Below are 25,209 nucleotides of genomic sequence, written 5' to 3' on the forward strand. Positions count from 1 at the left end.
TTATTAAATTCCTTTAAGTAATGTGCATGGTTCTTTTCATAACTTAAACGATTTTTCAATTATGTTTTTGTTTCATAACAATAGGTCTTAAAAGCCAAAAGTACACTGCCCTATCTGTAAATTAGTGCTGTGCATAATAGTGGACACAGTAAATCTATGGCGTTTATTTCTCATTTGGAAAGTCTTTTTATACCTAAAAATGAATCTAGTATAAGCAATCTGTATGAATAGTGGTGGTTTATATTGACTTGAATATCAGTATCAGAGCTGAGTCTATTGTATTGCAAAAAAAAAATCAATACTGTTGCTCTTATGGTCAAACATATGTCGCATCTAATTTATTTCAAGCGTGCTATATATTGATGGAATCCAGGTTCTGCCATCCTTTCTCTCAGCTGTTTGGTCTCACAGTAACTCTTGCTGAGTCTCTTGGCATGATATATAATGTAGTGCGATACACCTGAAAGAAATGTATGCAAGTTAAATCCTTTGAATGTTCTAGCACAACTGTAATTTATTTCCTGTGATTTTTATGGTTTCAAAAGCATGATGTGTTGCTATATTAGTTAAAAATTTACTAATGTAATTATATATTTGTCTTACAGTGAATGGACATCCAATACTCAAGAGAGCTAACATCCGAATCGTTGGAAAGTTAGTATCCAGATCTATAAGAGAAAGGAAAATGAGACATTTATCGTGAGAAGTAGAATAATGTTTCAATACAATTTCATTATCTTAAGAGTTGAACCTTTCTACCCAAAGAGAGTATGTTAACATCAGCCATGGATTAATTATGTATCACCAGGAAAAAAATGACAAGCATCTCTGGACATCAAAGAAAAGATTTGAACAAGTCATTTCATAATTTCTAAATATCTTTGGATGAACCATTCATTGGATCTTCTTCATTAAAAGCTACTGTTTTATCATACTGAAATTGAAACCACCTAGCATCAATTATTCCTTTCATTGGACTTTAATTTCTTGTGTTCCATTACCAATAAATACCATGAAGAAACTTCAAGACTTTTATTTCTAAAAATGCACTTAACGTTTTTGGAAAAGCTTCCTAAAAATGTGTTTTAAGCAATATGATTTTATTAGCATAGTCATATATTATTTTTCCCTTTTTTCATTCCTCAGTCTAGTGAAAAACTGGAAGTCAGTCTACAGTGTTACTGAATTACCTGTCTTAGTTCAGAAAGGATTTGAAACACAGTGGCTAACACTCGTTCCTTAAGAATCTCGAGTTTAATTTTTTATTAACAAATAATGTATTATTTGTTTCAGAGGTACAGGTCTGCGAATCATCAGTCTGAAGCAATTCACAGCACTCACCATAGCACATACCCTCCCCAGTGTCCATCACCCAGCCACCCCATCTCTTGAGTTTAATTTTATCTCTCCGTCAATCCCTCTCTCCCCCATCCCCTACTTCTAGGAATGGGGTTGGAGAACCAAGTGAAGGATAGTTGAAGGAATAGTCCCTGTACCTAACATGATATGAATAGAGGCAGGAACTATGTGTGTTTCATTTTTTCAGTTCTTCCCTCTGCTCTATTACTTCTATAATCGACTCTGGTTTGAGACTAAAATTTCTCTCAGGCTACCTCATGCAAGGGAGTTTACTGTAGAATCCGTATGAAAGTTATTAGAATAAAATCTTTAGAAAAGCCAGTTACAAGAATCACATTAAGTCATGGTCTCACCAAAACCAGAACCAAGCTGGATTAAAAAACATGCTGATCCTCTAGCCAGAAAATGTTTGCAGTAAAACATTTGAAGGGGGGTGGTGGTGGAAAGCGATGATGAGCTAAAATGTAGACATTAGTGTATTTATGAAACTAAATTATCCATATTTTCTTTTGGTAATTCAGAGGGTATCATTTGAAAGAAAAATCTTTTCTTCCTTTCAAAACTTTCAATATTGAAAACTGGGAAGTGCACAGTAACAAAAAAAAAAAAAAAAAAGGGAAAAAAAATCACATGAGTTGAGTTCCAGTATGATACCAGATTATCAGCCTGCTTCTTTTTTTTTTTTTTTTTAAGATTTTATTTATTTGACAGATCAGAAGTAGGCAGAGAGGCAGGCAGAGAGAGAGGAGGAAGCAGGCTCCCTGATGAGCAGAGTGTCCAATGTGGGGCTGGCTCCCAGGATCCTGGGATCATGACCTGAGCAGAAGGCAGAGGCTTTAACCCACTGAGCCCCAGCCTGTTCCTTTTTATAACATTATTGGGATAAAACTTTGGCTAGATTTCTGCTACCACTATTCAAAAAAAAAAAAAAATGGGAGGACAAGTACAGAATTATAATGAAAGGTAACTACAAAATAAAATATAGGAATTCTTAATGAGTGTTGCATAATGACTTTGACTAATTCAAATGGCAAATATATTTATAAGAGAAAGCAATGAATATAAAAATATCAACATTACAGGGGCACCTGGGTGGCTCAGTGGGTTAAGCCTCTGCCTTCGGCTCAGGTCATGATCTCAGGGTCCTGGGATAGAGCCCTGCATTGGGCTCTCTGCTCAGCAGGGACTCTGCTTCCCTCCTCTCTCTCTGCCTGCCTCTCTGCCTGCTTGTAATCTCCATCTGTCAAATAAATAAATAAAATCTTTTAAAAAATCAACATTACATTATAAAAGTAAAATATAAAAATTAAGTTATGATTATGACAATTAGGGTCAGGAAATAGTTTATTTTTCCTTCAACAGTGTGATGATTGTTCTTGTCTCCTATTTCCAACATTTGACTATTGTTCTTGATTTTCAGCAAACTGAGGGCTATGAACATCTTTTCAAGGTGTGATCCTGCATTAAAGTTCAGTGACAATAAGTGACTCTAGGGCCGCAGAAGACAGGGTAAGGTCAGGGAAAAGAAGTCTTCACTTCTCAATAGTCAGTTTCTATATAAAAATTGGCACTTGGTGCTCATCAAAGAACAAGAAATATTGGATATGCTCTAAGTGTCCATTGTGTGTTTGAGCCAACTACCTGATGGAAGTCATCACTTATATGTAAATGAACTGTCAATGGCTTGCCACTGTTGGCAGTCACTGGACTGTGAAGGGTATGTCTTAATAAGAACCAAAGCTCTTCACAGACTTTGATTTACTGGAAATAAAATAGAAAAGTCCTCTGAGACTACAAAGGACACTTGTTTCAGATAAAACGTCTAGACAGTAGCAATATATTTAGGGCTTTTATTATAGCAAAACTGCAAATTAGGATGGAATGGTGAGAAAGTCCCTGTGACCCAGCTGAGTTCTAAAACACTGCTTCTGACTAGAGTAATACAATCTTTAAAATAGCTAAACCAAATTAAATAAAAGTGCATTAAGGAAAAAAAATCCAGAAACAGGGAAAAGTCAAGATTCAGGTTTGTTGCCTCTTTTAAGTCATCTCTGTCTTATGTTTTATGCTTTCTTAAGAGTCTATACTTTTCTTAATAAATCCAGCTATTAAAATAATCATGCTATTATGGTCCACAACATGGACTACCTCTCAGAAAAGCCAGATTTCAGGGGATTCTTCTTTGTCTATCCATTCCTTTTCCCAACTTTCATTCCAAAACACACAACTGCAATACTTGAATTCTCTGTAACTATGTTATTGATACTGTTAATAAGAATCATATATTAAATTTGAAAAATGCTTTTGTATTTTCAGTATACTTTTGCATAAATATGAATGATGGAAACTCTTATCAGTGTGAAAAAATGATTAAAGAAGACAATGCAGATGACACAAACTTTAACACTTCAGGAAGTGAATCAGCCCCAGAGAACTACAAAATGGGGTGGAAGGTGAGAGACTTTTCCAGGATAAAGAATAAAGAACAAAGAAGAGAAAAATAGGAGATATTAGCTGAGGCTACATTGTCAACCTTGTTGGGGTTGGAAAGGAATGAGGAAATAAGTATGAGCCCAGACTTGGCTTGGCATCTGGGGATTGGCTGACTGCATACTCTGTTTCTCTGGTCTGGTGGAGCATTTACAGGGCCACAAAAGCTATCTAAGTTCCAGGTTGCTGACTTGGCAGCCCCGGCAAGAGCAGCTCCATCTTGGGCCTAGAAATTTCTTTGGACAGTAGGTAGACCAAACTTTTATATTTACTACTTTCTTCCAAAGCACACTATGTTAAAGAAGTGTATCAGTCAGGGTAGGTTAACAGCTTTGGAAAGCAATATTAAAAATCCCATTGGCTTAAAGTAATAATATCTTTTTTGCTTACTTCACCAGCTAGCTGAAGGCAGCAGGGATTCTGCCCCATACAGTCTTCCAGAGAGTCCGGCTTCTTCCATCTTAATAGCCTTGCCACTTTTTAGGATACCACTGCAGTCTTCACACCCAGACAGCAGACAAAAAGAGAGTGTTGAGAAAGCATAGCCACTTCTTAACCACTTCAGTCTGAACTTGGAACACATCTCCTCTGCTCACATTCTGTTGGAGACAACTTGTTACCTGGTCCCACTGAAATCCAAGGGCACTAGGAAATATAGTCTATTTGATATCCAAAAAGAGAATATGCTCCCTTGTTGCTAAAGGGATTAAATTACATTCCTCATTATTTTAGGGAACAAGAAAAATTTCAAATGCCTTAACTTGGATGGTCATCATTCTGGTTTAACTTTCTATTTATTAAAAGTATCCAAATAATCTAGATGTTTTTAATTTTCAGTATTGTGATGTTAATCCCTCATAAATTCATCAAGAATCCTGCAAACATCTACCATCAATTTAAAGGGGAAAACTTTTTTTTTTTTCATTTCTCAGGTATGTGTTTTTTCTTTCCTATAATTAAAAAACTTTGGGTTTTATTTTTGTTTTGGTTTTGTTACTCAAATAAAAATCATGTCAAGTAATTTTCAGTAATATGTTGATAGGAGCCTTTCTTCTTTTACAAAAGCTCACTCATTTCTAGTCTGGAGAAATAGGCTACCAGAAATGAGTACATGCAGAGCAATGAAGGGAGACACAGAATTGTACCATCTCCAAACATTTCTCTAAAAATAATCAAGAAATACAATAAAATGGTGTGGGACTGATTTGTCATTTCAGAAATAATTATTCATTTTATTCCAATGGGAACAATATTGAAGAATTAAAAATTTTCTTTCTGGGGCGTCTGGGTGGCTCAGTTGGTTGGGTGTCCAACTCTTGATTTTGGCTCAGGTCATGATCTCAGATCCAGGGATTGGCCCACTCTAGGCCCTGCACTGGACCTGGAGCCAGCTTAGGGCTGTCTCTCTCCCTGTGTCCCTCCCACCATTCCTCTTCTTGCTCTCTGTTTCTGTTTCTCTCTAAAAGAAAGAGAAAAAAAAATTCTCATTCTAAAAGATTTTCAAACAGCTAACAGAAAAGACAAACATGAAATGTAAAGAACCAAAATTCTAAATAAGTTTGCTGAAAGTTGATCAAATCTGCTAGCTGAAGCCTCCTCCCTTCAAAATTGCTATCTCTTTCTGGAATTAATACTGAAACATTCAAGTTTGGGGGTTATTAAGCATAGTTCACATTAGACTCTCTAATTTATGTCTCCTCTAATTTTTTTTGAGCAGTCTCTACACATTTGGCTAGTATTTTACATTGTTAAATACACTTTTCCAATATAAGAGTAATAGTAATAATAATTAATAGTAATAACAACAACAGTAATAATGCCAAAACTCTATTTTCAGCCTCCCCATACAAAATTTTGCCTTGGCAATGAGTTGGGCAAGGGTGAAGAACAAGTGCAAAGCACTTATCTTGCTAGACTACTTCACAGCAGTGAGCTGGCCTGGTTGGTCTAAGGTTAGTGGCTGTAGGGTAGCTTCCTGATTCAAGGCTTCCTGATTTGGGCAAGCCTGTTACTGAGGTGATACAAAGAGTGACTCATGAAACTCTTGCAATCTGTCTCTTCTGCAATGCCAACAGTTTTTTCAGTCGTCTATCTCTCTTAATTTTTCTAATAAATGTAGTTCCTGTTGCCCTGTCATCTGAAACTGAGAACCTCACCCATATATTTTCCTTCCTTCCTTTTTTCCTTCCAGTCTTCCTTTCTTCCGTTTCTCTTTACTTACTAATGCTAGTCCATAAAGATTGTACCAATATAAAGGTATTTAAGAGTTCAGATGTATTTTTCAAATTGAACATGCTGGATGTACTACATAGACATAAATGCCAGATATGCAATCTCCTAACATGTCACATTGTCCTAAGCAATCCCAGTTCCACATTTCCCCTGCGTGTAACTGTAGCTTCATCCTCATTGAAATCATATTTGATATCTTAAATGGTATTCCTATAAGTAATTCTCTATGGAAGAAAAGCCAAGGATATCAGAAAGGTAACTTTATTTTTGATAGAAGGATGATAATTCGATGAAACTCCAGAAACTTGACAGTTGCTTATAATCCACAAAAATGAAAGGGATGGAATAGGCTGAGATTTATCAATTTAATCTTTCTGCATTTTGACATGTATATTAAAGACTAAACTATTTGTAAATGTAGTGCTGTTTCAATGATGATATAACGCTTAGTCTGAAAGTAGAATCCATCATATAGTTAGATGACTAATGGAACAGACATTTGGGACTCTGTAATATGTGAAATATGGCTTTAAGAAAAACTGAGATTGTCTTATGCAAATATAGGTCCTATATATTTTCATCATAAATGAAGATATCAGGGTAATCTGTAAAAGAGTCTGAAAATATGTGTTTGAATCATCATTGGTACTTCAGAATCTTAAATAGGTGATATTCTTGATAAAAGTGTGAGTTTATTTATAATACTCCCTTATCCTAAAAGAAAAATACCATCACCAAAAAAACCAAACGAACAAACAAAAAAACCCTGTGAAAATAAAAATGTAACTACTTTATAGAATTGAGTCACTGGAGCAGACATTACTTAAATGGTCCAAAGCCCTCTTAAGTGGAGGGTGAAGTGAGGGCATACAGCAATTTAGTGTCTGAGCCGGGATTGGCATAGGATTTTGTGATTCCAGGCCAGTCTTCTTTATCCATTTTCTTCTTACCTCCCAGAAGAAAAAATGAGGATAATTCTAGAAAGAAGTATCCACAATGCAGGCTGGAATCAGGCAACATCACAAACTATAGGCGCCCTGTGTGACAGATGCCTCTTCTGACTTCTCTGATCTCCCTTCTCCCACATAAAAAATCTCCCTGCTGTCCTTGCTAGCATCCTTCTTCTCCTCACACTTTAGAATAGGTTAGCTAATTTGATCAATTAAATTAGTTCAAGGTGTTAATGGAGCCTAATTGCTTCATGTGTTACCTTGTTTGCATTTTAACAAGGCCTGTCCACTGCCTGTGAGTGACTAATGCTGGGAGCTTCTGACTTGGGCAAACCAGTTGAGGGGCATCCTGGTAACATTTATGTCACGATTTACCACTAACTTCACTGAAAACACAAAAAATCCCTATTAGAAATTTTATTTTGTGTGTTTGTTATGACCAATACTAAGTGAGCCACCCTCCTAGAACACATCTTGTGACCCAATGATTGTATCAATACGACATATTATTTCAGGTTCTATAAACGGAAAGTCCTTGTTGAATCTTGACTCCCAGGCTAGCCAATACAAATTCTCAGAGCTAAAGCTCAAAGAATTAGATTTCTTAAAAAAGTCACGTTTCTTATGTAAGATAGTTAGCCAGTTCCTTTCTCTTCAAGACATTCCCTGAATTTGATCCTTTTTCACTTTCACATTCATTTTGTTAGTCCAGGACCTTATCCCTTCGAATCTAGACTTCTTAATATGTCTCTAAATTGTCTCCAATAACAGTGTCCCATTCTCCAGTCCACCTAGCCATGCATGGGCCTTCTACTCAGGTGTCTTATACATCCTTGTTCATGACTTTCTAGACCTTCAGCTGAAGTTCAGGTCTTTACCCCTGTGTTCAGAGCTCCTTGCAGTCTACTGCCTTCTTGCCTTGTCTGCTGACCACCCAAAGAAAGCCTCCTCTATTAGTTCACCTCTCCCATTTTCTCCTTGTCTCCTTGACATCTAGCCAGTCATTTGGATAACCAGTCCTAGAGCTACCTTTTCAGAACTTTCCTAGAAAACAGTCATCTTTAGTGCTTTTATGCCCTTCTGCCAGGATGAATTTGTCTGCACCATTTACTTCTGTTCTTGATAATGTTATTTTGCACTGATATATACTGGTCTCAGTGAGTTGTTTCATGTGCATGACTTTTTTTTTTTTTTTTTTAATTTAACAAAGATCACAAGTAGTCAGAGAGGCAAGCAGAGAGAGAGGGGAGGAAGCAGGCTCCCTGCCAAGCAGAGTCCGATGTGGGACTTGATCCAGGACCCTGGGATCATGACCTGAGCTGAAGGTAGAGGCTTTAACCCATTGAGCCACCCAGGTGCCCCCATGTGCATAGCTTTTAACTCACCAGAAAAAGAAAAAAAAAAAAAAAGGCTCCTGAGAGCAAAGATTATACCATATCCCTAAACCTAACACAAGTTTTTGAGAAATGTTCATTGAATGAAGAGGATTTATACCCGACTGCCCAATCAAGCTGAACACACTGAGACGTGAAACACTTCACATTTTGATCCTGAACCAAACACTGGCAAGTGTATAGACGGTAGCAGGTCACACAAAGGCTGATGAAAAAATGTTTTATCTAAATTGAGACAACTGTGAAGGTAAAAGGGGCACCTAAAATAACTAAAATTATTTTTTCCCACAAAATTTCTAATTTTATTATATTGGAGCTATAAAGTAATTATATTAAAAACTATTCTCAAAAATAAAATTTTTACTTAAAAATAGCATACATCTACATGCCTTAATGCAATATACAAAAGCATCCTTTTATTGATTATTTGAACATTAAAAAGAAGATATGCAGCATAACTGTTCTTGGTATTGTTAGTGGAGCCTTAGGGTATGGGAGCACCTGGCACTAGGGTCCCAAACAGACCAGGTTTGACCACTTGCCACTGACAAAATCTCTAAAGGCAGAAACACCAGTGGTGGTGAAACAAGAAAGGAATTTAATCCAGTGAGGCCCACACTGGGACAGAAGACTAGTGTCCCAAGAACTATCTCTAAGGTGCTGTGACTACAGCTAAATTTATACAGGATAAATAGGAAAGAAAGATGGATGGGTATGGGCAGCTGAGCAGCAAAGGTTAGGTTGATCATTGTCTTGGGGTCAATCACGCAGGGTCTTGTTGACATTAGGGCAGCAATTACTTCTTGAGGGGATAGTTTCAGTTCCCATCACTGAATGTTTTGTCCTCTGGGTCCCTTGCCTGAGTTAACAGGTAAGCTGGAGGGAAAAACAAAGCAATTAAGAAGAATAAGTCAGGTTGAAGGTAAAATGGTGTCAGTCAGGACAATACTGGATCCTCCTCCAGTATTAATTCACATTTTTAAATCACATACTTTAAGGAATTAGCAGTAGCTCTTTAATACAATACCATTGGTATTTCTCTCAAATATGGTCTCGTTTCATAAAACTGCCTGATATAGACTTCTAAGTTGCATTTTATGGTTAACAAATTTAAAATAGACACCTTCTATTGAATCTTCTCTGTAGATTATATTAGTTCTTTTTTAATTTTTTTAAATTTTTATTTATTTTTTAATTTTTTTTCAGTGTTCCAGAATTCACTGTTTATGCACCACACCCAGTGCTCCATGCAATCAATACTTGCCCTCCATAATACCCAGGCTCACCCAACCTCCCACCACCCTCCCCTCCAAAACCCTCATTTAGTTCCTCAGAGTCCACAGTCTCTCACGGTTCATCTCCCCTTCCTTATTTTTAATTGAAAGAGCACTAAAAATGCCAAGGTATCTGGTAAGCTCAGAGCAAATTCTGCTAAATGGAGAACATTCTCAAGCATAAAATTTTTTGTATTAGCATATATAAATATTTCAACCCCCAATATTTTCACAGATATTCATAGTTAGCCTCCAGTTAGAGTCCATTCTTTAATATTTTTACATGAAAAAGCGTATCAAATATGTTAAGATGATTTTTTGAATGTTTTATCAATTTTAGATGGTATAAAATTATAGGCATTTTGTCAGTTTCATTGAATACCAGAGCATAACTTATTCAATTAAATTTTAGAACTCCAATAACATGGTGTTCCTACCAGTCGAGATACTTCAAAGCAAAACTCTACAATTTCAGAATTAAATCTTATATATCATTTAAGTTACTCTGGCTTTTATATGAATAAATGTCAGTGTCTTCCTGTTTTCTGATAGAGTGCAAATCAATAAAATCTTTCAAAGATAGTATTTTTGACAACCCCCTTTGTTGAATATTTTTAGTAAAGATTTCATATTGATTTTGAAGTAAATGAAGAAAATCTAGAGGACTCACAAGCGTTGATTTACAAAGTGGTTCTTTAAAAACAAAACATTTCTGAAATCAGGTTGATGATGGGCAGCAGTGAGAGAAAATACACAGGTCTACACTGAAATATGGCTTCAGTTTCAATCTCATCTTCATCCCACAAACTTTGTAATGTGGTTATTCTAACTAAGGTCACCAGTGTGTGTGTGTGTGTGTGTGTTTGTGTGTGTGTGAAATTCTACAACTACAGCTTCTATTTCAGAATACTGCAGCTTCTGTGCTTACAGTTTGAATTATGTGTGTACTACAACCAATTCCAAGAATACTTCTGCCCCAAATATTTCTTAATTTTGTAAGGGCATTTTTTTTACCATTATCCCATTCTTCACAAAAGGCATATTGATATTATCCCTGCAAAAGCAAAGCTCTATTTTCAATGTTGAACTTTTTAACTTAATTTACAAAAGCACTTAAAAAAATAACAAATGCCTCACTTTTGAGAGAATGAAATACCAAAAAAGGTTTAATTCTATGAAACATATAAAAAATCATACTATTTTTTTGCAATTATTTTACCTGATATTTCCCTTTATAAGATCTGATGATATTAACATAATATACTTTGTATATAGTCTCTTTCTGCTAATAGAGTTAACACATTAATACATATAATTTAACTTTGAGATCATGTAAAAGAAAACTTGGATTTGAAAGTAAGCAAAATTCCATTTCATAATGAATCTAAATGTATGTCCTACTTCATGGTGTTATGGTTAAAGGCATCATCTGAGTCTGTACATGTTCTGTACATGTTAAGTCATCATCTTTGGGCACAGTCTTCTTAAAATAACTACTGGAAAAATTTTTGAGAAACTCCATCCCTAATTTTTTTTCATTTTATTTTATTTCTTTTCATTTTATTTCATTTCTGTTCCAAAATTCCTTGTTTATCCACCACACCCAGCGTTCCATGCAATACATGCCCTCCATAATACCCACCACCAGGCTTACCCAACCCCCCATCCTCTCCCCTCCAAAACCCTCAGTTTGTCTCTCAGAGTCCACAGTCTCTCATGGTTTGTCTCCCCCTCCGATTTCCCGCAACTCACTTCTCCGCTCCATCTCCCACTATCCTCCATATTATTCCTTATGCTAAGTGAAACCATATGATAGTTGACTCTCTCTGCTTGACTTATTTCACTCAGCATAATCTTTTGGAGTCCCATCCATGTTGATACAAATTTGTGTATTCATCCTTTCTGATGGAGGCAGAATAATCCATCATTTATATGGACCATATCTTCTTTATCCTTTCGTCCTTTGAAGGGCATCTTGGTTCTTTCCACAGTTTGGCAACTGCGGCCATTGCTGCTATGAACATTGGGGTACAGATGGCCCTTCTTTTCACTACGTCTGTATCTATGGGGTAAATACCCAGTAATGCAATTGCAGGGTCATAGGGAAGCTCTATTTTTAATAACTTAAGGAATCTCCACACTGTTTTCCAAAGTGGCTGCACCAACATGTATTCCCACCAACAGTGGAAGAGGGTTCCCCTTTCTTCACATCCCCTCCAACACTTGTTGTTTACTGTCTTGTTAATTTTGGCCATTCTAACTGGTATACAGTGGTATCTCAAAGTGGTTTTGATTTTAATCTCCCTCATGCCTAATGATGATGAACATTTTTTCATGGGTCTATTAGCCATTTACATATCTTCTTTGGAGAAGTGTCTGTTCATGTCTTCTGTCCATTTTTTGATGCAATTATCTGTTTGGTGTGTGTTTAGTTTGAGGACTTCTTTATAGATCTTGGATATCAGCCTTTTGTCTGTAGTGTCATTTGCAAACATCTTCTCTCATTCTGTGGGTTGTGTCTGTTTTGTTGACTGTTTCCTTTGCTGTGCAGAAGCTTTTGATCTTGATGAAGCCCCAATAGTTCATTTTTGCTTTCATTTCCTTTGTCTTTGGGGTCATCTATTTGACAGACAGAGAGAGGGAGAGTGAGAGAAGGATAGTGAGAGAGAGAGCACAAGCAAGGGGAGTGCAGATGGAGAGGGAGAAGCAGGCTCCCTACTAAGCAAGAAGCCAGATGACTTGATCCCAGGACGTTGGGATCATGACCTGAGCTGAATACAGATGCCTGACTGACTGAGCCACCCAGGTGTCCCTCAGTCCTTAACTTTTAATGGGATTTTAAAGATTTCTTGAGCTGATGGCTATTAAAAAATATTTGTTGCAAAATGTTACCATATAAGATATGGGTTAACAACTACTTTACAGGTATAGGAGGCATGAACAAAGAAGTAAATACATTGTAGATAATGAGTTAAGTTTCCCACTTTCTGAGAAGTTACAAATAAGCAAAGGGTAATGTTTTAGAATAAAAAAATTCTAAATTCTAGAGCAAGCTCTAATAATAATATTGAATTTTAACCCTAAGGTTAAAAAAAACCAAAACTCTGTGAGTCCATAATAATACATAAATGATTGAATAAATAAATGGAAGAAAACATATGCTACCAAAAAAAGCATAAACTATAAAGCCACTCTTTGCTCTTTATTGTTGACTGCTCAGTCTTCATTTCCTATATGCATTTCACATACACTAACCTATAATTTGCCATATTTCTTCCTGACTCCACCGACTCAAGGTCTGGAAATTCAGTGCATCTTGGAAACCCCGATGGGGGCTAGAGTACAGCTGTCTGGTATACCATGTAACCAGCTGGGGCAGTGGCATCAAATACATCCCCCACCCAATTGCAGGAAACCTTTCACAATGTGTTTGTATATCAAATCATTTTGTACACTCTAAATACATTAAAATTCTAGTTGTCAATTATACCTTAATAAGGCTGGGAAAATACTACTAGAAGCCAGGATATTGCTAAAACTAATCAAGTGAGTTTAATTTACATTTCTATTTCCAAGACCAATGGTAACAGCTTCCACCCTTATGAGCATTCTTAGTAATAAAAATATACTCAACCCCCCTCCCCCACCAAAAAAAAAAAAATCTCTTTCTCTACTGTAACTGCATACCAAAAGTAATTGTTGTCTCTTGCTGCTATTGTTAGCACACACTTTGCTTTATCAGGGAATACTCTGCATTTTGTCCTTGAAGGGAAGATGTAAATTGTATTATTTATGAAAAAGGTTTGGAAAAGAGAGATGGGGCATTGAAGACTGATTTCCTGAATTAACTTCATAGTGAATAAGACTATTCATAAACATCACATACTGCTAGATGATTACTATGACAGAAGTTGAAAGTGCACAGGGGAGCTTTACCACACTAATTCTGGTTTATTTTTAATGTAATTATTAAAATGAATACTTCAGTAAAAAATGAAAAATCTGGGGAAAATACTAACTGGATTGGAAGCTGAAACAATAGGTGTCAGTCAGCACTGTTTTGAGCAAACTAGAATGTGTGGTCATCTTAATTATAAAATGGAGACTGAATCAGTTCCAAGGATGAATTGTTTGTCCTTTTGAAAAATGCTAATGCTTTTAGCCAAGAGCATGCACTTTTCAATTTGCCACAGTCCTCTTTACTGTGTCTATTTACTCTACAAAGTGATTACATCAATTATTTGAGTAGAATTAACATCTTTATAATATTCTCATTCATAATCATGGTACTAGTTCAGGTGAGATGGAGGAAAGACCCTTAAAATAACTGTCAGCTGGTGACTGCCTTGTGGCAGCCGGATGGTGGTGTGGTAAATATGTCACAGAACCTCATCACATGAAGTCACTGAGCTTGTGATGGAGCAAGACTAAAACAAGGCAATTACCTAATGACACAGACAAAAATAAGGATGCCATACAAACCATAAAGATGACCGAACATACCCTTCCCAGATAACCTGTGAATGTTTCTTATTTGATGGTTATAAAATTATTTCTTTGTTTCTCATATCTCTTAGATACAGTTAAGATCTCCAGTAACCCACAATCCCCAAGTAATTAGCTCTACTTTCTGACATCATCCAGTCCAGACCGAACCCTCAGGTCCTTAAGCTCTCTCCCAAACCACCAACATAAGCCTAAATCCTGTCAAAAGCCCCAAATTACATCCTCTTCTTACTGCTCCCCATGGCATTCAGTTTTACTTGCTGAACTAAGTAATCAGGAAAATGGACAGTCTGTTTGAAGCCAAGTAGTTCTAATGGCATTTGTATTTGTTTCTTAGATGTAGGTCTTCTTCGTCCTTAAAAAATGGCTTGAGAGGCGCCTGAATGGCTCAGTCAGTTAAGCAGTTGACTCTTGATTTCGGCTCAGGTAATGATCTCAGGATCCTGGGATCCAGCCCCACATTGGGCTCCCTGCTCAGTGGGAATGTGCTCGAAGATACTGTCTCTCCCTCTCCTTCTGCCCCTCCCATCACTCTCTCTCTCTCTCAAGTAAATAAATTTTTAAAAAAATAGTTTGAATTTGGGGATTGTTATGAGTTGAATTGTGTCCCCTGCAAATATTTGTTGAAATCTTAACCCCCTTAATTTTAACTTCTTATTTTCTTTTTTAAAAAGATACATTTATTTATTTGAGGGGGGTGGGGGGTCAGAGAGAGTGAATCTTTAAGCAGACCCTCTGCTAAGCAACAAGCCCAATGTGGGGCTCAATCCCACAACCCAGAAGTTCATGACCCAGGTTGAAATCAAGAGTCAGATGCTTAACCAACTGAGCCAATCAGACATCCCTTAACTTCTTATTTTCAAAGCACCCAAAATGTGATCTTACCTGGAAATAGGGTCATTACAGATGCAATTAGTTAAAGTCCTAAAGGAATAGAGTGGGGCAGTAATTCAGTATGATTGTTCTTATAAGAAGACAGCCATGTGAAGACACAGATATGTAGGGGAAGCACCATGTGGAGGCAGAGATTGGAGGTGTGCAGCACAAACACAGAACATCCCAGGCGACCAGAAGTTGGAAGAAGCAAAGAATCCTCCCTTTGAGAGTTTACAGAGAGTATGTATGGCCCTGCCAATATCATGATTTCAGACCTCTAGGGTCCAGATACTTAGTTTCTGTTATTTTGAGCCACGTAGTTTATGTTACTTTGTTAAGGTGGCTGTAGGAAATTATACGAGCCTATATATTTTTGTTAGGTGTTTTCCTAGGCACCTTATAGTTTTGTTGCTATTATAATCAGTATCATTTCATTGGTTATTTGTATTTACTTTATATATTGAATATAGTAAAACATGCACATTCTTTTTGATTTTTTATATATTAACCTATCTAACAACCTTGCTGAACCTTATTGTGAGCTCTAAATGTCTGTTTAGAAATTATCATATAATCCCTTTTTATTGATAAATGTGCTCTATACAAATAATTGTTTTATTTATTCTTTCTGTTATTGTTTTTAAGGTTTTATTTATTTATTTGCCAGAGAGAGAGAGAGAGCACAAGCAGGGGAAGTGGCAGGCAGAGGGAGAGAGAGAAGACTCCTAACTGAGCAAGGAGCTCAGTGCAGAACTCCTGGGATCATGACCTGAGCTGAAGGCAGATGCTTAACTGACTGAGCCACCCAGGCGTCCTTGTTTTATTTATTCTTTACCAGTCTTTATGTATTTATTTATTTTTCTGCCAACCTTTCCTTGGCTAGGGACAATGATGAATGATGATGAATGATGACTGAGAGTGGACCACACTACTTTATTCATGATGAATAAGCACATTTCTTAAAATTTACTCTACATATGTATTTTTTTCCTTAAGTAGTTTTTCATTTGTCATGTTAATGTTGCTATGTGAATTACATTGCTGTATTTCCTTTTTCCCTTTTTTTTAGACAGAGATCATGCGTGTACACAAGAGGGGGAAGGGGCAGAGGGAGAGTGAGAGAGGATCCCAAGCAGGCTCCATGCCCAATGCAGAGCATGACATAGAGCTAAATCTCATGACCCTGAGATTATCACCTGAGTAGAAATCAAGAATGGGGCATTCAACAGACAGAGCAACCCAGGCACCTCTGCATTAGTTTCTCATGTTAAATCATTCTTGAGTTCCTACGAGAAATCCTCCTTGGTTATAAGGTATTTATTAAACACTACTGAATTTGATTTATAAAAATTGTATTTAGGAAATTTTCATCTATGTTACCACATGTGACGATTTGTAATTTTGGATTTTCTTGAATTCTCCATCAGGTCTTATTTTCAAAGTTGCATTAGCTTCCTGACATTAATTTGTTAACTACCCCCTAATTCTATTATGTGAAACTTTTTATATGAGATAGGATTTGAAATTAATAAAATGATTCTATAAAATTGCCTCAAGGGGCACCTGGGTGGCTCAGTTCCTTGGGCATCTACCTTTGGCTTGGGTCATGATGTTGGGGGTCCTAGGATTCCTACCGGCATCTGGCTCTCTGCTCAGTAGGGAACCTGCTTTTCCTTCTCCCTCTGCCCTCCCCTCCTGCTGTGCTCTCTCTGTCTCTCTCACTCAATAAAATAAAATAAAATAATAAAATAAAATAGCCTCAGCTTACTAATAGCTTTTTTGAGGGAGAAATTGTAGACTTCCCATTCCATGGGAAGGTATTGGGTGGGTTTTTTGTTTTTGTTTTTTGTAAGTTACTTTTGGTAATTGACATTGACAAATTTGCAAAGTCCTGGCAAAAAGTTGTCTTCAGAATTTGTTACTATTTGTAAAATACTATTGCATTTATGGCCATATTCTTCTTTTCCTTTCTATATTAATGTTTATTTGTACCAACTCTTTTTTTTTTTTTTTAGATTTTTTAGATTTTTATTTATTTATCAGAGAGAGAGGGGGGGAGAGAGTGAGCACAGGCAGACAGAATGGCAGGCAGAGGCAGAGGGAGAAGCAGGCTCCCTGCTGAGCAAGGAGCCCGATGTAGGATCATGACCTGAGCCGAAGGCAGCTGCCCAACCACTGAGCCACCCAGGCGTCCCTGTACCAACTCTTAATAATACCTGCCACATAGGATTCCTATGAAGATTAAACAAATTAAAGTAATGCAAAGTGTCCACATCAACCTTGCTAGAGGTTATTAGTCTTTTTAAGAAACATTCTATTACTTTTGTGATTATATATATTTTTTAATTTCATTATTGTCTGCCCTTGTCTCTTTTATTTCCTTATTTTTGCCTTCTTACATATAATCTGTTTTTCTTTTAATAGCTTCTGTAGCTAATTTGTTTTTAATACCTCTTATTTTTAGAATAATTGCATTTGTCTAAAATTTCTATCTAACCAATACTTTAGCTCTATCTATTGGGTTTGAGATGTAATATTTCTATGGTATTCATTGTAAACATTTTGTAATTTTAATTTTTAATCTTTAACTTAATAAATTTAGATTATTACAGTAATTCAAAGCTATGATATGATTTTTAAAAACTCACATCACATTTTAGACGAATTTGGAATTATCTCTAACATTTTGTGTTTTCCATTTATTACGCTTTTCCTTTACTGATTTTTCTCCTATCTGCCGTCTGTTAGATTGATCAATTTGTTTTATTACTGGCTTATTGCCTTTACAAATATTAACATATATACTAAAATAGATTTTTCTATCAGAGTCTAAAGTTTTCATTACTTCTATTCCCCTGCATGAGAAATAACATTTAGTAAGTTTAACTCTTCATTTTCTAGAATTTACTTTTAGAATTCTAGATTTGCACATATTTTGACCTAAAAAATAATAATTTTATGGCAAATATTTTGTTAATGTTTGTGGCATTTTTCTTTCTGGATTAACTTTTATTCTTGCTAAATTGTACCCATTAATAGTTTCTCCAATAAGGTCCTATGGGTAGTAAATTCTGTTATGTGTTGAATATCTGAAAATATCTTCACTTCTATTTCCTTTGAGTGGTATTTCAGCTTAATCTAGAATGTGAAATTGGAAGTTATTTTTCTTCAGTACTTAGAAGATTTTATTCTGTCTTCTATCTTTTATTCTTTCTGATGAGATCACTGTTCTAGGTCTGTCATTCCTTTGTAGGTAATATTACTATTTTTTTCAAAGGCTTATAAGATTCTCTATTTGTTCTTGGTATTTTTCAATTTCACTAGCATGTGTTCTTGGAGTAATTATTTTCATTATTCTGGCTTGGTCTCATATGTACATTTTTCATCTTTCTTCAAAGGTGGAAATAGTTTCAGCCACATTAAATAGATACTGTCTCTCTGTCATCTTGTCTATTCTCAACTTTGGGAAAATTAGGAGACCTCAATTTATCAATGTCTTATTGTATCTTTCATGTCCATTTCTTTCTCTGTTGTGCTTATACTGGTTTTTTTTTTTTTTTTAATCTCCCGAGGTTGTATTCTAAAAGAATTCCTCAGATTTAGATTCCAATTTAGTCTTTCTTTCTTTTCCTTCTTTTTCTCCTACTTTCTTCCTCTCTCTCTCCCTCCCTTGACTCTTTTCTCCCTCCATCCTTCTTTCTTTCTCTTTCTTTCCTTGTTTTTCTCTCTCTCTCTTTCAAAGGTTTTATTTACTTGAGAGAGAGAGAGTGTGAGCACAAGTCCGGGACAGGGCGGAGGCAGAGGGAGAGGGACAAGCAGATTCCCTGCAGATTCCCTGCAGAGATCCCAAGGTGGGGCTTGATCACAGGACTTTGAGATCATGACCTGAGGTGAAGTCAGGCACTCAACCCACTGAGACACCCAGGCACACCAGTAATTCTCTTTTTAATTGTCCCTCCATTCTAGAGTATTATTTTGTCCATGGAATTTTTAAGAAATGTTAATAAACATATTTTAATTGCAAATTTCCACAACTAGTTCTTTTATATATTTTATATATTACTAAATATATAAATAATACATAAAATAATATATCTTATATACTACTAAATATATAAAAGAAAAAGAATTTACTCTTTTCCCCCATTTATTCATAATTCATGATTTGTTTCATAATGTATTTTAAAAAATGTTTACTCTTTTTTCTTTTTATCTCACTTACAATCATTAAAAACTTTTTACTACTAGTTAAACCACCTCCTTATTACCGAGTTTGTGGATTGTTACATAGTATTAGTTTTCTATACATTCCTGTATATTGTGTCCTGCAGACCCTTAGTAAGAATTGTTTCTAACTATTTATCATTCCTTTTTCTTTTTCTCCCTCTTTCTTTAGTCATTCTTACTTAATTGGTTATTTTCTGGTTGCCCACCCTGACCCCCATTTCACAGGGACAGAATTTGGACTAACAGTGATGGCAAATATATATGATCCTGGAGCTATCACAGATTCAGCTGTTTACCTGATGCTTGGTTAGCTCTAGCACAGGTTATTGGATATGTTTGTGTCTCTTCCTCCAACACTGTATGCAGCTGTATACAACCTATAGCCTCAGGCGACTCCTGAAGCTTTTCAGTCTCTCATTACAAGCTTGATGACCCTACTCCAGCTCCTCTACCCCTCAAGAGTCAATTTTTAGTGACCTCTGTGTGCTTCAGGGCTTAGAGCCCAGCAAGCCTATAACTTCAGTCCTTTATTTTTCTGAGTTGGTATTCAGTTGTTGGTACAGGGAAATGTTAATCTGTTTTTCACATATTCTATCATTTCTGTGTGGTTTGATTAGATGGGGTAGTTAATAATATGGACTTGCAGTGCTATCTGGACTCCAACACACAAATGAATGGTTAAGATTTATTTCTATAATGGAAACATTTTCTCTTTAAAATATTTGCATGTAAGAAGATTGAGTTTGAAAAATAACAACAGAAATCTTATATCTTGTTCTATATCAGAAAACTGTGAGAAAAGAAAGAATAACCACTAAACAAGAACAAAACAAAACAAAACAAAAAAAAACTTGACAAATCAGAGTTTAGGTAATTAGAACTTTTTGATAAAGTTTCTATGTTGGGGTATATCAGACATTCCTCTTCCCAAAGATTAGAGACTGAACAAAGAGGAATATCGAAAAGATAAAATAATAGTAATGTTGAGTACTTACTATGTATTAGATCCTTGTAGATAGGTGTTCTTATTTCTCAAAATTACCCTATGAATACATTATTATCCTCATGATATTGTGAAGAAACCAACTGAGGCCCAGACCATATAATCAGTCCAGGCTGAGCCAGTGGAGGATTTCCTAAATCTGAGCCTAATCTGTGCCTAAATTTCTGTCAAGTTATCTTCCCACATGGAAAATGGGATTCCTCACACATTACTGCATAAGAGTGAAGAGAGGAGAAGTGAGTTGGGGGAAATTAGAAGGGGAGAAAAACCATTAGAGCCTATGGACTCTGAGAAACAAACTGAGGGTTTTGAAGGGGAGGGGAATGGGGCTTGGGTGAGCCTGGTGGTGGGTATTAAGGAGGGCATGGAGCATGGAGCACTGGGTGAGATGCAGAAACAATGAATTTTGGAACACAAGAAATAAAATTAAATTAATTAAAAATTATTTAGGCTGAAGTGTCTTTACTCCTTCACTATAGCTAATCTTCCCATATTTTCCAGTAATAACTTTTTCTATTCAACACTTTGCCCCGCTATTTCTCATATTATTGAGAACACATGCATTAACATGAAGGAAGCAGTTTTTGTTCCCTGGTAAATTTGAAATTTCAAGAAAACCAAACAAAAAGAAAATCCAGAGGCAGAGGTGAGACCAAAAGCTTCAATTTCCTTTAATCACACTGCTGACTCTTTTTAGGCCCTTTAGCAGATGGGCTTAGGTTTATTTGGGGGATTGTTGAAATTCCTAAAAGATGGGTGCCATCAGGGAGAGTTATCCACAGGGACAAAGCTTAGAGAAAAACAAATGTCTCACTTCCTAGGAACTGAAAATGTCAACAGGATAAGCTTAAAAATCAATCTGCTAGTTCACAGAAAGGATCGGAAAAAGTGTAAAGTGATCACAGATGCTCAATTTTTGGAGTAGACATGGTGTGGTTTAAAGGAAGAAGTTCTACTAACCATCAAAATCTGGTTTTTCCCTAGATCAAGGAAGCAGTTCTTTTGGGGGAGGCAGGGCTACAATGTATCTCTCAAGGAAAAACTGAGAACCATTCCTTTGTCTGGCACAGAGGTAAAAAGAACACCTAGTAGTAATAACAATAATGAATATATATGGAGTGTTTGCCATGTGTCAGACAATGTTCTTAGCTGTTTATGTGACATGATCTAATTTAAACCTCATAGTATTCCAGGTAAGTATTATTATTCTCATTTTGTGGATATACAAGTAATGTTTAGGAAAGCTAGTAAATGAAAGTCTGAACTTCAAATCCTGTCATTAACATCTGGGCTTTTTGAGTTATCATAGTAGTCCTAGATTAAAGATTCTCACCTGAATACTTTTCATATTTTGGGGCATATAATTCTATATTGTGGAAGGTTGTTCTGTGTTTTACAGGTTGTTTCTGTGTTCTGTGTTTTTACATCTTTGTCTTTTACCTCATAGGTGCCAGTAGTAACTTCATAGTTGTAACAAGCAAAAATGTTCCCAAATATTGCTAAATATCCCTTGGGAAGCTAAATTGCCCCCAGCTGAGAAATGCTGTCCTGCATCAATCCATTGCAAGAAAAGAGCAGAAGAAGACAAAGATTAAACCTGCCCAGAATTATTGGCAGGTTTGAGGCTTGCATCTATTATACACTCTGCTTGGCTTAGAATGTAAAGTTCTTCAGTCATATCTAACAAGAATCCACAGGCACTTGTTATAGGCACTCAAAAAAAAGCAACTTTGCACCAAGAATATTTGGTAGGTTGGTTAAAGAGGTCACAATTATAAAGAGCCAGGCTCTTTACTCAGTATGTTGAGAGAAATAATATGTTTTAGTAGTAAAAGAACAGGTTTTGGAGTTTGATAAAGTAAGCTTGAATATATGTAAGTGTTTTTTTTTTTTAAAGTCTTATTTGAATGGTCTTGGGAAAAATTACTTACACCTGCCAAGATTCCATTTTTTCATCTATAACAGTGGAAATTTTCACTCTTTCCACAAGGTTTTTGGAGGCTTACATGTAAACATGTGTGTATATGATATAGATTACAGCGCATTATAACAACTGTCATAAGTGATGCCAAAATAATTGGTAAGGTTTGTTCCATCTATGGTTAAAAAATGATGAATAATCAAGAACATATATAAACTTTCTTCTGTATGTCCTGATTCCAAAGATGAATACTGATATTCTCATTAGAAAGTATGCTAACACAACCCAACTAACAAAATTCAAACCAGAGTTGCTATTGTATATAAGAAAAATTGGCCTAGATCTTCTATGTAACAAATGATTCTGTGAGCAGAGTTCACAAGGAACAATTTACAAGTTTGAGAACAAGAAGCAATAAGGTGGTGTCACCAAGAATTTGAAAAATGGGCAAGGTGAGCTTTTGAGAGTTAAAGTGTAAGACCACAGATCATAGTTGGGCAAAATCATTTTCTAGACCAAATGACCATCATAACAGAAAGACAAAAATATAACCAGACTGAATATATCAGCCAGTCTAGAGAAATAAAGTGTCATGCATTCAGGAAGTGTGGTGGGAATTTGGGGGCCACAAGAAACACAGAAGGAAAATCATTTTGGTAGTGCCACCTACGTCTGTCCTGCAGATAGGCACCAGCACACAGCAGGAATTTTGGATTTATTAGCAAGACTCTCTCTAGAGAGGGTTGTATAAATTTATCTTAGCATAATTCCATTCAACGTATTTCATCAATTCAACAAATATTTAGTTCTTAATATGTGTCAGACACTCTTCAATAGACAAAAAAAATAACATTGAAAATTAAAAATAAGTCTCTGCTTTCGTAATTTACATTCTAGTGTGAAAGATAGACATTCGGGGAAAAAAGAGCAAATAAATATATCATGTGGTGAAATGTGCTAAGGGAAAAGTAAAGGAATAGAAAGAAGAGTGTGTTTTGGTGAGTTATCAGCAATGCCCTCTTTGAAGAAGTGCATCCAAGTGGAATACTTGAAATAAAAATGTGAAGTAGGATATTGGAAATGCAAATCTAGAATTCAGGGGGAGGGTTTGGGCTAGGGATACAAATTTAAGGTCTTCACTGTAAAGATGATGTTTAAACTATTGGATCAGATGGGATTACCCAGAATAAGTATATAGAAAAGAGACCAGAGCTATAAACTAATCCTAAATTATTATAATATTGATAGACCAGGACACTAGAAAAAAGTATCTGGCCAAAAGGAACTAAAAAATGGAACAACTTCAGCAGCAAAACAAATGATGAAAACAGTGGGTTGATTAAACCCATTGAATGAACTCATTGAATACAGTATAAATTCATGATACCATACTGATATAAAATAATTATGAAATAGATGGGAGAAAATAGAAAGTTAAGCCTGAAAGCAAGTAGCATGTCAACTAATAAAGGTAGTTGAAGATAAAAAGTCACCATTTTGCAACCAGGATAGAAATAATTTATTAAGGCAAGAACCAACAAATACTTAGGCTAAGAGTTGAAAGTTAATGAAAAGCAGACTATATGCAGATTCTCAAAGTAACTCCTTATGAGTTACTTATTAACTGTAAAGGGAAAAGTAGTAACTCTACAGGGGGAAACTTGGAGGAGATCAGTCTAGCCAAATGATCAGAGAGAATGTAATCAATAACAGAACAAGCCAATACTGTGTGTCTCCTAATGAGATGTGCTGAAGATGACACAGTTCCGTTTCTGTAATATTCCTACAAAACATGCAAACTTAAATGTAATCATGAGGAAAAATCACTAAATCAATTTGCCTGTATTCTTCATAAAATAAATGTCGGTTACGCTAAAGTGAAATAAGTCAAGTAGAGAAAGACAAATATCATATGGTTTCACTCACATGTGGAACATAAGGAATAGCAGGAAGGACTATATGGGAAGGGGGGAAAACTGAATGAGAAGAAATCAGAGAGGGAGACAAACCATGGGAGGCTCTGGACTCTAGGAACCAAACTGAGAGTTACAGAAGGCAGGGGTGTGGGTAGATGGGCTAGGTGGGTGATGGGTATTAAGGAGTGTGCATGTTGTGACGAGCACTGGGTGTTATATGCAACTGATGAATTGTTAAACACCACATCAAAAACCAATATTTTGGCTAACTGAACATAATAAAAAATTAAAAAAAAATAAAAGGACTGAAATGATAATGTTTTAAAAAAGTCAATGTCATCAAAGACAAATATAGGCTAACAAAGAGTTCCAGATTAAAAGAGGTAAAACAGGTAAATGCAGTCATAGTCCTGGATTGGATCCCAGACCAGAAAAAAAAATACTATAAAAGGTATTATTGGGAAAACGGCTGAAATTTGATTAATTCTAATGTAGAATACAGAATAATATTGTATCAATATTATAATACCTGATTTTGATTATTATACTATAATTATATTAAAATATATCCTAGTTCTGAGGAATTACCCAGAGAAGTAAAGAAGCTAATGGACCTGTGGTCTCTGATCTATTCTCAAATGGTTCAGAGGTAAAAATTAATGAGAGAGATATAATAAAGTGTGGCAAAATGTTGAAAGTTAGTGAATCTGCTTGAAGGGCGTATGGAAATTCTTTGTACTATCCCTATAACTTTTCTGTAAATATAAAACTATTCAAAATAAAAGTTTAAAAAGTCCTTGAGAATCAACATGGTGTTGAAAAACTAAGGGAGTATGGAACCAGAAATGTTATGGCTGGGAAAACGGTGCAGGAATGCTTCCAGGAGGAGGATATCATCATTCTGTTTTACATGGTGTTACACCTTTGCAAGATCAAGTTAGACTGGGAATTGACCACTGGATTTGGCAACATGGAAGCCTAACTGGAGTGGGTTCCAGAAAGAATGAGAAGATGGGGACAGAGTAAGCTGTGACAATTTAGAAACTCCTCTGAAGACTTTG

This window comes from Mustela putorius, unplaced genomic scaffold (assembly GCF_011764305.1).
Source record: "Mustela putorius furo isolate JIRA1106 unplaced genomic scaffold, ASM1176430v1.1 tig00000242_pilon_pilon_pilon, whole genome shotgun sequence".
Taxonomy (NCBI): domain Eukaryota; kingdom Metazoa; phylum Chordata; class Mammalia; order Carnivora; family Mustelidae; genus Mustela; species Mustela putorius.